This window comes from Miniopterus schreibersii (assembly GCF_964146895.1).
Source record: "Miniopterus schreibersii genome assembly, chromosome: 1".
NCBI classification, from domain to species: domain Eukaryota; kingdom Metazoa; phylum Chordata; class Mammalia; order Chiroptera; family Miniopteridae; genus Miniopterus; species Miniopterus schreibersii.
The window spans coordinates 23,471,725-23,482,178 of NC_138101.1; positions in this window are offsets into that span (position 1 = coordinate 23,471,725).

Sequence of the window (10,454 nt, forward strand, 5' to 3'; positions counted from 1 at the left end):
GCGCACGAAACTGCAGCCGACGCGGTAATGGATTAAACAGCGGCAGCGGCCCCCCAGCCCCGCGCTTCTCCGCTGGGTGAGTTTCAGGCCGGTTTCAGGTGCTGGCGCGTCCCCTGGACGTGAGGACGCGCCGCTGGCGCGCGTGCAGGCGGCGGGCCCGCCGAGGAGCCTGCTGATAGTTTTATGGGGAGGGCTGATAGTTTTATTGCAGTTGTATGTTGTACAATGCGTATTTGATAAAGAAGGGCCCTTGGTGACCAGTGTGCACTTTTTTGTGCGCGGGGGTGAAATGAAAATAAATGTATACAAGGTTTTACTGCGGCGGGAAACAAATTGCAACGCTCTAAATGGTTTTTCTTTATGGTCACCAGACAAGAGGAGAAAAGAGATGCAAACATCTGTCTTCAGTCCCCTAAACCTAAAGGCCAGCGAAGACGGATGCGAATCCAAGTGTTATTACAGTGGGGATTTGTCTTTATCTCTCTCGCTCTCATGAATATGAATCTGCGTTTGGGCCCCGAGGTGGCTGCGCCCCTTTGGACGCCGCACGTGGAATTTCCCCACCTTACTAATCTTGCCCCCGCCTTCAGGGAGGTGGGGGACAGGCTGTCAAGCACAAGGCTGAGCCTGTCCAAGTTTCTGGAACCCCTCGGACTTTGGGGTGGGGCTGTGCTTCCCAGTTTTCCGAAGCCACCCCGCCGCCCCAGGCCTGCACCGGGAGGGGGGGCGGGCGTGTGGATGTGGGGAACGGGCCTGAATGACACCCCCTCGGCTGCTCACCTTCCCCACCCCTGCTTCTGTGGAGTTTCAGCGCTTTTCTCTGCAGAATAGAATGACTTGGGTGTCCGGGATGAGATGCGTTTTTGCTTCGAGGCCCGCGCTTGGCAATAACGAGGCTCACCCCCCTCTTGGCGCCCCCTCCTCGGTGCACCCGGGGTTGTGTCTCCGCCGACCCTACCCCCTGGCCAGGCGCGAGGCGGTGCCACCCGGGGTCCTAACTGGCACAGTCTCGGGCCCTAAAGCCACTGAGGCGGAGGCCGCCCTGGATCCGGAGGGCGGGGGCAGCTGGGAAGAGCAAAGTTTATTTGGGCAGCTTTGGATGATGCTGAACTTTGGGATGTAGTCTGTGCAGGAGGCAGCTCCCGTTCGCCGGGGACTTTGGGGTGGGGAGCGCGGTGCGCAGCTCAGGGGAGCCGGTGTGGACCAGGCCTTGGAAGGTGGCACCGGGAGAAGCTTCGCGAGCAGGACAGGGACTCCTCCACGGGGCGGGGACGAGGCCTGTGGGGGTGGAGGGCAGAGAGGAAGGGGGTTCGGTGGCGGGCGGGGGGGGGGGGGGAGTTGCCCGAATGCGCGCGCGAGGGACAGGCCGAGCCGAGCCCTGACTCGGGCACCACGTCGGGCCCCCGGCACCTCGCGCGCTCGGGGCTCCCCCTCCCCGCCCTGCCCCGGCTTGGGCTCCGCGCCCCCGCCTCTCCCGGGCGCCCGCCCGCCCGGCCCCTCTCCAGGCGCCCCCTGGTGCCCGGCCTCGCCCGCTCGAGCGCCCGCTTCCCTTTGTACCCGGCACCGCTGAGCGCCCGGAGCGCACGGTGGGGGAGCAAACGCGCTCGACGTCATTTTCCCCTTGGCCGGCCTCGTGGGTTTATCCCGTTCCGTGTCACCCGCCCTCTCCGCGCCCCGCCCCACCCCCGGCCCGCCGGCCCCTCGGCCCGCCTTTTGTGGCCCCGGGTCCTGCTTCTGCCCCGAAGATGAAAGGCCTGCGGGGCCAGGCCCCAGCCCAGCCCCGGCGCCCTGTGTTGTTCGCGTTGTGCTTTCTACACGCGAGCTCTCCCCTAAAAGTTGTACCAAATGGTTAATTTAATTATTCCAACTATAGACCAACTGCTTCAGCAGCCTCCACCACGCGTCTGGGAGGAAAAAAGAAACCATCTATAAGAAATAATCTAATAAAAGTGAAGTGTAGAAAAACCCCTCCTGATTTTCAACCGGCACAAATAGAATTAGAGCCTCAGCATCGTTTTCCCAAACAGACCTTTTGTCCAGATCACAACTTCAGCCAACCCGCCCTGTGGACGGTGCCTGCTATTTATTTAATAGAGGCGGGTGGGTAGCGAGATGGATTGATAGATAAATGGCCACATGGATGGATGGATGGTTGATCGGTCTTCCCCTGGCTTTTCTTTCTTAATATGTGTACACGGTTGATTTTTTGAATCAATAATGGAAAGGCAATGTTATGTGGTAAAAGAGAAAAAAGAAAAGAAAAAAGGTCATTTAAAGCACAAAAGGGGGAAGAGACTACCAGCACATACACCATGAGAAAAAAAATGTTTACATGCTGCCCAGGACCCAGTGAAAAAGGTTGAAAGTTTAAAAGAAACTTTTCTTTCCTTTTCTTTGCCATTCATAAGGTTTCTTTTTCTTCTTTTTTTTTTTTCCTTGAAAGTCAGAAAGAATGTTAGAAGGCAAGGAAACAAAACAGCAAACAAAATGCCTTTGTATTGTAGTGGCCATTCGTGGGAAAACGCTTGTCAGCCTCCTCATGCCTCGCTCCTAGGAGGCTGTTTCGAGGCTGTTTTACCGCAGGCGGAGCACAATAACACGGGAATGAATAAAATATTAAATACCAGTGAGGGTTTCAGAGGAATTTTCTTTTTGATTGCTTTATCTGAGGCTGCACCCAAATTATTCCGGCACAGCGAGGCCACTGCCTGGCAAAGACTCAACTCAGAACCAACGGTTCTCTCGGCCACAGAATCAAAAGGCGGCATTTGTCCTCCGTATTTCTCCAAAAGTTTCTGCAGACAGCCAACGTTTTCACTCACCTGCGCTAAGAAAATAACCCAGACTGGATTTACCGGGGCACCATTTCCCCAGAACATAAAGCAGACCGACCGCGGCATCCCCAAGCATGAAGAGCCACTGATAGAGACATTCTTCTAGCATTTTAGAATGTTTGCCACATTTGCCACTTGCCTAGCAACCATAATACACATGTTTCATAATAGAGACTCTTTGTATTTCTGGTAACTAACCTTCTGACACTGTGAGACTAGCAATTATTAACTGATGGACAATAGTGTATGCAAAGCAATGAACACAGGGCTTGGCACTTGGAAAGAATCCGGCGCATGTTAGACGCCAGTGTTATGATCGTGGCGAGGATGAGAGGAAGATGATGATGTCGATGGCGATGATGGTAGAGCCTCTTTGAGTTGCACATTAAGTACTTGACTTGGGAATGTAGACAGTGCATGAACACTCTTTCCTTGTGCATGTTTATAATGCCTGTGGAAGAAGGCAGGCAAATCTAAGAACAGGCTCTGAGATATCAAATGGGAGAAAATCAAGCAACCAGGCAGAAAATTTCTATCTTCCAGGAACTTCCTGGGGGGCATATGTGTATATAAATTAATCCTCTGTTTTGCTTGACTTTATACACAGTATTTATGCAAGACGACTATGGTACTTTACTCCTGTGTGTAACTATTGTATGTATGCTCAGGGTTGTGTCACTTTAAAAAGCATTTGCCCTGGGTTAGCTGTGTGAATTTGGGTTGGAGCTTTATGGCTAACTCATAGATGGTGTTTCTGCATTTGGATTAACTTCAGAGGTACCCCAGCATTCATCCTTTTAAGGCCATCATCATGGAAGAGCCCCACTCTCCTCCCTCATTCTGTCCCCTCACCGATGCTGTGATTAGCAGAAGGGCAGCCTGTTACCTTTTTTGCAGGAGTTTGGCTAATAGTAGTAACATCTGCTGGGCTGGTGGTGGGGGAGACATGGGGCATTTGATCAGAGGCACAGATGTAAAAGTGACATCTGCTTGTAACAAAGAAAGGAGAAACAAAATTAAATTAGCCAGGGAGGCCTCTCTGTCTGAACCAAAGCGGGGGGGGGGGGGGGGCACTATTTGAAAAAGAAGGGAAAAAAAATAACCACGAGCCCTGGCCAAGATTGCAGGGTGCAGAAGAGCACTTGCAAAGAAGACTGTGATTTTCTGGGCCAGAGCTGCCAGGACAACTGAAGTAGCAACATCCTGGCATAGCAGTGTCCTGAGACCTTGAAGTCATATGTTTATGCTCCAAAGAAAAAGGTCAGGTGAGGTTGTCCTCAGCTGAGTGATGTCCCAAGCTATTCAAGCATAGCATGGTTTGAGAAATCACTTTCGGGTTAAGACAGGAAGAGGGTAAGCCCCTAGAGTTAGTATCCCAGTATATTTTTTGGATGAATGTGGGCAGAAACACATTTTTATTTCATAACTATATTAAAACTCCTACTGCCAACTACTAAGAATGAGCCATTTTCTACTGGGCTCCTATGTGTGCTTAGAAGACTATCTGGCACTTAAAACCTACATGGTGCTTGAAATAGGGCTCAGTGAAAGAAGGGGGCATTAAGAGGCAATGTGCTCAACATCCTCCCAACCATTGTGTAGGAAACCACACGTGTTAAAGAGGGCCATTCCTTTTTCCCTCCTCTATAATGATCTCCTAAATTTCTCCAAGTGGAACAGATTATGATAGTTCTGTAAATTAATTTCACAGACACCAGTGGACCAGATTCCCTCAGCTTCCTACTTCCCAGCCTGTAAACCAGTCAACATCAGTGTCCACTTGCTCTTCTATTTTCCTGCTTCGTGCAGGAAGGGGGCCTGTTCGAACTTAAAGCCAGTCCCTCCACTATGCTCTGAAGTCTGACCTCACCCACTGGCTCAGGAACCTCACGCAATTCTTCCTCCCAAGGATCTTTGAACTCTCAGGCTCATCTGGGCATATTCTCTTGTCATCTAAACATGCTCAAGCTATACTCACACTAAAAACCAACCAATGAACACTTTTTTCTTTCTTGGCTAAACTCCCCTCTCCCTTCTCCGCTTTATAGTCACAGATCTTGAAGGAGTTGTCTCTTCTCACGGCCTTTATCTCTTTACTTCTCAAATACTCCATAGCTTCCAATATGACTTCCGCCACTTACACACCAATTTAACATTTCTCATTAAGATCACCAAATCCATTGAGGATTTTCTAGGCCCTGACTTACTTGAATGTGTAAGTCACTAGGGCTGTGTAACAAATATGTCCCGTTCTTCCCATTTCTAAGCACATAGTAGGATTTCACTTCCCTGCCCCCAGGAAGTTAGATGTGGCCACGTGACTTGCTTTGGCCAATGAAAATTGAATAGCAGTGTAAAGTGCAACTTCCAGGTGGAAGCCTTAAGAGTTAGTGTTTAAGTCTCTACCTCCTATCTTTTGCCCTGTTTTATGGCAGCTGACAGAGCTCAGGTGGTGGCTGCTTTGTCGGCCTGAGTTTGGGAGTAAGGATGCCATGGAGAAGAAGTCCCAGCAAACCTATAAAGGATACGTAGTTTCTTGGATTGTCAGAGACGGATTCTGAAAGAGGTGCCATCGTCTGTGCTGGGTGATTAAGAATGAACAACTAAATTATGGTGAAGTGGAAGAAAGGAGGGAGTTACAGGCATAGGAATCAGGGATAGAATCCCAAGCAGAGAAAGCATGGCGTGGTTGGGAATCTATAAAGTTCAGTTCTGTTTTTTGTTAGAGCAGGAGAGATGGAAGGAAACAAGGAAAGTTTTGAGGAGATAGAAGATAGGAGGGAGAGGCTGGGATTGGACACCATACAGTATAATTGGGGGGGGGGGGGGGAAGAGATGAGGGAGCAGGGAAGTCAAGAGATAAACTGTGGTCCTATTCTAGGCAAGAAATGATGGGTACCTAAGCCAAGAGAATAGCAATGTAAGATAAAGAGATGTGAAAAAGTAGTCTTTGGTCAAGCAGAGTACACAATTCTTCTGCCCAGTGCTGGGATTTCAGGGGGTCCAAGGAATACCTCAGAATACAAACTCTCCCACACCTGCTGGCAAGGTCTTCACTTCTGTAACTTGAGTCTAGAGATCTTCATTAACATGCTTTCTTCTCTGGGTATGGCAGACCTTGGTGGTATGAACCATTCATTCATTCACTCATTCGACCCATAATTATTAAATACCTACTATGTCCTAGAAATCTGCACTTGAGAGTATAGTGGTTCAGATATTGTCTTGAAAGCTGACTTTTGGAACAAACCCGAGTACTTCAGGCTTCTGAGTAGGGTGAAAGTAGAGCCCCCCACAGTGCAGCTTGGGGAAGTTTGGACACTGAATTTGCAGGGACTAGAGCTCCACACTGGATAGGCCTCTGGACCTCTTACTGCTCAATCTGGAGGAGACCTCAGTTGCCTCAGGTATTGGGATAAGATTTAAGTCCTAACATTCTGTTCAATGATTTTGGGGGGGGGGGGGTGCTGAGAAGCCTTCTACACATATTTCTATATGAAAGAAAAAACATAAGGGGCAGTGTGTTTGGTGGGAAATTGGGAGGCATTGGAGGTTTGTGAACAGAGTGCACCATGGAGAACAGAGAGAAGAGTGATTGTGCTCTGTTCCTCCATCCTTTATATTGAGGTCTTAGGACTCTGTGTTATTCCTCCTGGGAATATTTTCAGATGAAGACGCTGAAGGCCAGGTGTCACAGAGGAAAGAAGCAGCACTGATGGTGAAATCATAGGCATTCTAGAAGTGGGGGCGGCAACTATTTTAAGAGATGCTTCCCTATGTCATTCCTGTCACATCTACTACGTATCCGTTTCCTCCACCCACAGGGAACTGGTGCCCAGTTCCTGGCAGTCCGGGGCTTTAGCTATGTTGCCTTCGTCATACACAGAATTAATTCCAATAACATGGTCTTGCATGTGAGTCAGCCCCAGGAGCCAAATGAGAGATGTGGTGGGGACACTGGCGTCATTCACTATCTGAAACTGCTCAGCCTTGCGATATATATAAAAATGCACAAGAATTCTAAAAGTTCTAAAAATATTTTCCTTTCTGGGTTTCCAAAAGACCCTGTTGTTGCTTGTTGGTTTGTATCATTTTTGCTTTATTAGGAAGTTTGTGGGTTTTGCCGGTAATATGCTGCAGCATCATGCATTTTAATGTGAATTTCAGCTGATTCAGAATCTAGAAGCAAATGTAATCCAGTGCTCAGGGACAGGCACCACGTGTCCCAGACCTCAGGAGCCAGAAGACAATAAAGCGGTTACAATGATGCATGTTTGTAGTATTTCCCCAGTTAGATGTAATGGAGAGTATTAATTTTCCTTTTAAACACACATTTCCTCTCTCTTTCTCTCTCTCTCACTCTCTCTCTCTCATTTGTTTACTGTCCTAAGTTACACAGCAGCCTAGAGAATTATGACATTGAAACAAATTCACTCCTAACTCTCTTGCCTATTCATAAGCCTTCACCATCTGAGACTGGGCTTGGGAAACTGGAGGAGGAAGAGAGGTTTTTTAAGAAGAGGCAGGGAGGCTGCTCGGAGGGAAGTGGGACATAATAACAGACAAAACAGCACAGTGAGTCACACAAGAGACTACAGAGCAAAGGCCAGCAGCGTTAGCCCACACCCCAGGGAAACCTCTTGAATGAACACTGCTAACCGCTGAGAGGCGAGCTGCAGAGCGCCAGACGACCCCAGTGTGGGGCCAGCCCATGCCCTTGCAGAGACTGGGCCTTTTGAACTTGCCTTGGCCAGGCCCGAATTCCTGGGGTAAATTCCTTATGTAGCAACTTTTGGACAGTAATCTTCCCACCATCTGCTGAGGCTAGTATCTGAGGGAGTCACTGATGCTGGCCCCTCATCTCTGTGCATGGAGAGGGGGCAGCGAACACCCACCAAGGGAGGCTAATGACACTTGGGATGTGCTCAGACCAGAGCAGACAGCCCGCAGCAGGGAGAGAACCGGGAGGTGTCCAGAGCTGGATCTAGGTGCCCTCTTCCTTTTTTTATTGTTAATTACTTTTCTTCTTCTTTCAAAGTAGTAAAAATCCATTACAGAAAATGTTATGACATGTATTCCTTAAAAGAGATAAGTGCTTTATCTTTCTTATATAACTTTTCAGACTTTTTTCCATGGGTAAATATAATTCTTTTAAAAATGGGAAGCATTCTCTATGGACTGCTTTGAAACCTCCTTTCCCCCCTCAATGATGTATCATGAACATTGTCCCATATCGTGAAGTATTCTCCTAACATTTTTTATGGTTATGTGGTGTTACACTGCATGATAAGCCACAGTTTATTTAGCCAACTCTGTTCCTTTGGATAGTTAGTTTGCTTCTGATTATTAAAGTATATTAAAAACTCCATTCTAGACTTCCCGTTAGCTAAATCTCCGTGTATATCCACAGGGCTCACTTAGAATTAATCACTAAAAGTAGAATTCCTTGATCAAACAGTTACATATTTTTTTAAAAGCTTTGGACACATGTTGCAAATTTGTCTTCTAGGAAGGTGGTGCCAGTTTATATTTGCAGAGCAGAATATGACAGCATCTGCTTTCCAATGCTCACCAACATTGGGTGGTAGTAGTGAAAAGATTTTGCCCACTCTCTCCCTACTGTGCTATTATAAATGAGCAAGACTTCTGAAGAAAGAGGAGAGGTTGCCTAAGGAAACTAGTGATCCTAAGCAAAAGAAAGAAATCAGGAATGGATAACTTTTAAGCATAGCAGAGACCTGTAAGAACAGAGTCAATAAATGGATTAAAAAGATGTGCTATAGAGACATATACAATGAAATACTATGTAGCAATAAAAAAGGAATGAAATCTTGCCATTTGTGACAGCATGGAGAGATCTGGAGGGTATCATGCTAAGTGAAATAAGTCAGACAGAAAAAGACAAATACCACATGGTTTCATTTATGTGGAATCCAAAAACAAAACAGAACAAAAATAAAAAATAGACTCATAGAAACAGAGACCAAAGGGATGGTTCTAAGAAGGGAGGGGTTAGGGGGATGGGGAATACAGTCAACAATATTGTGATGTTTACATGGTGACAGATGATTACTAGAATTAGTGGGGCAATCTCATTGTAAGGTATAAAAATGTTGAATCACTATATTGTACACCTGGAACTAATATAACCAATGTAAGATTATATACCAAGTATACTTAACAAAAAATAGTCAAAAAGCCAAAGTCTAGCTTTATTTAAAAAATAAAAATCTAATGATGGCAGGGAGGCCTTTTTCTTATGTATAGAGCTAGATGATGAAAGGGATAAATTCACTACTTGGGATTGATTTTTTTTTGTTGAGAAATGATAAGTGTTTTCTCTTCTGGTAAACACTTCAATTTTCAGAAAGGGAAGGAAAATGGCTCTGAAAACAACAGATTGGTGATCTCAACAATTTCAGGTAAAATTCTAGATTGGATTAAAAAACAATTAAGGAGAATTTCTCACATATACAAAGGAAAGAGAATAATATAAAGAAAGCCTCATGAGCCTCTCATCCAAATACAACATTTATCGACTCATGGTCAACCTCGGTTCATCAATTTCACTCCACCCTCAACCCCGCCATTCTGACCCTCACTGCGTCCCATGACTACTTGATTTGTCTGAATCAGAACTGAAGCAAGGTTCACACACTGCCTTTGGTTTTTATGTCTGTTAAGTTGCCTTTGATCTATAGCCCCCCCCCCCTTTTTTTCTCTTAGCAATTGATTTTAGAAGACAATAGGTCACATGTACTCTAGAATTACCCACATTCTGGATTTGGCTGATTGCCTCCCCATGGTGTTGTTTAATTCTAACCCTTATTATTTTCTGTAAACTGGTATGTAGTTGAATTTAGAGGCTTCATCAGGTTCAGGTTTGATTTTTTAACAAGCATACTTCATATAGATGGTGCTGTGTGCTTCCTATTGCACCAGATCCAGAGGCTGGTTGTGTCTCTTTTTATGATGCCAGACTTGATCTTTGGGGTTGGGGTGTTATCACCTGTAATTATCCACCATAAAGTTTCCCATCAGCTTTTTACCCAATGGTTTTAGGAGCCATTGGTTATCATTGCTTAGATTACATAATTTCATTCATTTAGTGGGTGCAAAATGATAATATCCTAATGATGTCATTTTTTGTTAATTCATTCACTAAAATACTTCTATAAGGGGAAAAAACCACCTTCCTTTATCAAGTATCGGTACCTAAGGTTGGTATGGTAATCTATGGAAAGTTAGTATAAATGCTGAATCCTTTCCCTTTATTTATCAGTTTTCAGAATAATGAATTTGTTCTCTGGTGTGTCCTTCAAAGATCATCAGTGGGGTTCTTTTTTTTGGGGGGGGTCAGCATTATGAACTCATAGATCTAAATATATTGTATGTATTTTATTTCATTGCAGTAATTATTCTTATATTTGTGCTCAAATTATCCAAACTTTGACCAGTGGAAGCCCCTTCAGTTGGCTTCTCAGTTCTTTTGATGGGACCCTGGTGGTCTTTGATAGCTTTCTTGCTAACTGGTACTACAAGATGTCCCAGGTTCATCTTTTACATTTTTTGCCTCGACTTGGTATCAGCCATTTCTGAAAATATCCCTGGTTATTTTTA